General features: G+C 38.0%; 1 protein-coding gene across 1 annotated transcript in view; it reads right to left on the minus strand.

Annotated features, from left to right (window-relative positions):
• Positions 1–5,030, minus strand: part of SASH1 (SAM and SH3 domain containing 1) — a 94,289-nt gene that overhangs the window by 77,237 nt on the left and 12,022 nt on the right.

The following is a 5,030-nucleotide window of genomic DNA, read 5'->3' on the forward strand; positions in this document are numbered from 1 at the left end:
TTGTGAACGTGTCAGGAAAATTTGAAAACATATGTAATATTAATGCCTGCTCAATGTTATGAAATTGAGAAAAAGCAATAAGCATTATGTTTACACCTCAGTTCCACTGAAAGGAAGGTTGGATGGCAGTCATGTTACTGTCTGAGTTGACCTCTTGTTTTTTTCTGTACTGGGGCAAGAAATAAGGCCTTCAGGGTTCAAGATCAAGTAATTAGTTACTAAATTTATGGAATGCTACACTATAGAAATCAATAAATAGTGACTAAGAAAGGCATTATGAATAAAACAACTTGATAATACTGCTAACTGAGAGGATGGCAAAAATGTCTATGTAGTAAGTACATACCAAATCAATCCACGGAATATAATTTGCATTTAATAAATTGTTTAACATTTTGCACATGACCTCAGTGTTGAGACAGGGTAAGTTCTCTCCCATCTTTTTGCAAGGTCACATGTAAATACAGAGGGTTCTCTGGACCCCTCACTGTCTCTCTTACTTATACACTGACCCTTTCCTACAAATCTCCAGCCGAATGCGCTTTTCAGAAGGAGCTGAAAAAATATCTATGATGACAAAGGGAGCACATAATGGGACCGCTCAGTTAAAAACTGCTACCCCAGAACCTTGCCTAATTTTTGCCAAAGCTAGCATGATCTATATAAACAAATATATGTATTTGTTTATATCTATATACACATATACATATTAGATCAATAAATATATGCTTGATGTCTGCTGATAGATCAAATGAGAAAGGTGCAAAGAGAGACTGTTGTCTACTTCTATTAAAGAGGAGAAAAGGGCTGGAAGGTACTGTCATTACCCATTACATAGACAAAGGTTGTTTTCGGCTAAGGCTCCATTCTAGAAAAACAAACATGTCAATCCACCACCACTTCTAGGGAAGTAACTGATGAAAAAACAGGTTATTCTGGCTCAATATTTGGAAATCAGATGCTATTCAACATGGACAACTGAAAGGTACTGCATTTAAACAGAATTACCCAGAGAAAGAGATCCAGGGTGGAGAACATTTGGAGAGCCAAGAAGTCAGCAGAAAAGGATGTAGGGATTACTGTGAATCATAAGCTAAGCGTAAGCCTTAGTCTTGTGCTGTTGCGTAAATAACCACCACTGTATTACAACTACAGACAAGGTAATGGTCTTCAGCTTTAGTCAGTCCTGCTAAGGCCTCAGCCATAATCATGTGCTCAGTTTTTGGTACTGTTGTTCAAAAAAGAGGCAGCAAATTGATCGCAGTCCAGAAAAAGAAACAGTGGTATTTGTGAATAGCCTAAGAAAAGGTGGCAGTGGAAATCAGCATTGTTTAACCTGTGGGGAGGGGAAAAAAAAAAGGGAGGAAGGAGGAAGAGAACGTAATGGCCTTCATCAATATAAAAAAAAGTTGCTGTAAAGAAGAACATTTTTGGCAACCATGTTAACAGTAAAAGTTAAAGAGACTGTAAGATACCAACAAAACCACACAGTGGTAAGGACTACACGCGCTAGAAGAGTTTGCCTAGAGAGATGGTGGAATTGACATGCTGGGACAGTTTTAAAGACAGGTCAGGTCAGCATCTGTCAGGAACGACAAGCAGAGCTGAATCTGTCTTGCAGAGGATGCACCAGGTGATTTCTCAGAACTATAAAGATGAAGCCCAGGTAAACTCCATGTTGTACAACAGTATTGAAAACAGGGACTGAGGCAGCAGAAAACTTAAAAAGAGTAAGTTTGGTAACCCATCTTCAACCAGAACAACAACAACAACAAAATTCTGATCTAGCTATAATTGTTTCACTTCTGGTTTATACATTTCACATGTAACTACAAAGATAATTTCCATTGCTTTATTTGCAATAACAGGCAACTTTAAGACTGCAACACCTGCTCTGGGATAATCTGGTGTGGTTGAGACACAGACTGCTTACAGTGATGCCTAATCCAGTACCAAAAGACAAGAAGCTAAATATACCAGCTTAACTTTTCATTTATTTTGTGTTTCAAGAGACATTTTACACTCGCACCACCCTCAGCTCAGTCTTGAAGGGAATGTTTTCGTGGAAATTTCTGATCGTTTTGTTTCTATTGCTGTTCTGCAAAAGTAGCATAGCTGCGTTCAAAAAGCTCCTGCTTTCCATGTGAAAACAACATTCAATCCAGGGAGGTAAGTATGAGAAAAAATAAGTAACAGAGAAAGGTGGAAGAAATATATGGTGCAGGATGAACCCAAGGAAAAGAGAAAATTAAGCACGTGGGACAAAGTGAATGGAGAAAAAGTTCAGCAAAGACCCCTCTATACTCTGAGTACTGAAGAGAGAAAGGGTTGTGAAGCTTTGAAAAGATGCATGGTGGAGTGAAATGAGAAAGGCAGGAGGGCACAGGAGAGCTGCTCAGGAAAGGGGTGGAAGAGGAAGATTATAGGAACAAATAAGAACAGCTTTGAGAAAAAAGATGGTGTCAGAGAAGGAGAGTTCTTACAGACAACAGGATAATGCTCCTCCCACAGCTTTGAGTCTCCTCTAACAAGGTGATACAGAGGCACCATCTGAGCTATTACTGAGGGATAGGCATGCGTTAATTATGGAACAATGCAGCTTCCTCAGGCATTTTATCCTGCATTCGCCCTGGGAAAGAGGTTGACAAATCCAGTGCTGGTAATCAAAACTTTCATCTACCATTTAGCAGCGCTGTCACAGCAGTGGAAATAAAAGTCTAATGCTCAAACTCAGAGACAAACCCCAGTATGTTAGAACACGGTAAGTGCTTTAACAGATGGCAGTAGTCCATGACATCCTCCATTTTGAACATCTCTTGCCACTCAACAACTGCATCCCAGTTGCTCTGAGGCTGGGTATAACATAAAGGGTAAAATGATTGACATGCTTGTGTTGGGTTTTTTTTTTGTAAGAACTCTTTCTGCAAACTTAAAAATCCTTACTCAAAAGGGTTTATCATATTCTGCAGGTAATGAAGCAGGTTAAGAAACAGGCCCAACTTCTGCAAGCTTTGCTCGCCTATCCAATCCTCAGATGAGCAACAGCAGCTACTGACAGCAGGATAAGCAGCATGACTCATGCCAAATAAAGTTAATTTCCTTAGTATCATATATAAGGGTATACAAAAATTCATCTTATTATAGATACCAAACTCCACCAAAGCTCCACCATAGACAGTCAGTAGGTTCCTGAAAAACTTCTAATAGGTCACTTTTTATAAAAAGAGCTATTAAAATTACATTAAATACTCATGAGTCACTTGTTCACAACGAGGCTCAATTTCATTTTCATTCTACTTTTCAGACAGTTGAAAAACTAATTTACTTAAGACACCATTTCAGCTTTCCAAACCTCCTGGGTTTTTTTATTTGCTGTTAAGTGATATATGCCATTCCCCATTTCAAATAGGTGAGAAAAGATTAGGCTTATTTTGTATAATTCAATTTTGGGTGGGTTTGGAGTATGAATAATGCAAGATTTTTACATGCTATGGGGTGAGCATTTCTGTGTTAGAGAATTACCTAAAGCAATGCCACAATAGAATGTGTTCATATAGAAAAGGAATTACATGAACATTGCCACCAAATTTTTAGGCTTTACTCATTTACTTGCAGGGAGAGACACTTTGTCAATGAAGCTGATAACTTTCAAGGTATCCCTCAGGTAACAGAGATCAACCAGAGGAAACTGCATTGGCAGTAAGAAACAGAACTGTCTTATATGTAACATTAAATTCAGATTATTTTTATTTTTATTTTTATTTTTATTTTTATTTTTATTTTTTTAGAAGGAAACTGTTAGGCCTCAGGTCCTGGCAAAATGTTGTGATCTCATACAGAAAATACCATATTCCTTTTTTCAGGTCTCCTGGAGGGTGAAAAAGGATTGTGGTCATAAAATGAGAAAAGGAAATGGGTGTAAAAAACCCCAGACAAACAAACAAAAAACCCCAAACCCACACACCAGAGATCATGAAAAGAATTTCAAGGATGCTAGCTTTTTAAGAGAGTCCATAAGCTTATAGGTAGAGATTTAAAAAATGTTATCACCATCTCTATGGAAAGCTTTTATATTTGAAGCACAGTTCAAGAGCTGCTACTGTGGAACTAGAACTACACTTCAAAAGGAATCACCTCAAACTACCTCAAAGATAATGATAAAACATCCTTCAGTGCTAAGTGGACCCCAAGATTTAATAGAGAAGAATTAAAGAAGCCATTTATGCCAAGGCTGAAAGGAAACACAACATTTGCTACCAGCCAAACTACCTTGAGAGCCAATTACAATGTCCTGCCCTAACTATACTCCTTTCACTGTCAACAAAGGCCACTACTGAATAATCCTTGGTTTAGAAATCAGAGTAATTTTCATCAGTAGAATCTCAATGCATCAGTACTAAGACGACGACCAATTGTGTTTACACTATTTAGAGAGAACAATAAGTGTTTCCTGTTCCATGCAGCATGGACATAGAAGAAAGGACAAAGAGTGTTTCCTTCCATGCTTTGCTATGCTTCCCATCAAAGTGACCTTTGGCAACATGCCCATCTCCTTAAAACTTCATTACTGACTGTAGATTTTCAGTATCATTCACTCAGCTAAAATGTCTTCCTGCTTTCTTCTGCATTCATTGCCTGAACTATGGTCAGGAAGACATTTCTATTTTAGTCATTTTTAAGAGTAGAATAAATGCAGTAAAGTTGCAAACTACAGGGATATTAATGCCCTGCCATTGCTCCAAATGAGACTATAATGCAATAAATACCTTCTGCATTCCAAGATCTTCTTAGGTTTTCACCAAACTTGTGCAGCTTATTCTTAAGAGTTAAGAGTTTTAAGTCCTCCTGTCATTTTGTGAATCTGGACTAAGACATGGCTAGCTTCAATCTCATTTTTTTTACCCACTAGATCCTTTCAAGTGTACAAAACACTACGGATAAACTGCTCGTTTTCCAATCCTTTCCTTTCCCTCTTCTCACTCATTTCAATTTTCAGCTTGCAAAGTTTCAGAGCAACCTACAGCAGCAGG

This window comes from Mesitornis unicolor, unplaced genomic scaffold (genome assembly GCF_000695765.1).
Source record: "Mesitornis unicolor isolate BGI_N332 unplaced genomic scaffold, ASM69576v1 scaffold4728, whole genome shotgun sequence".
Lineage (NCBI taxonomy): Eukaryota > Metazoa > Chordata > Aves > Mesitornithiformes > Mesitornithidae > Mesitornis > Mesitornis unicolor.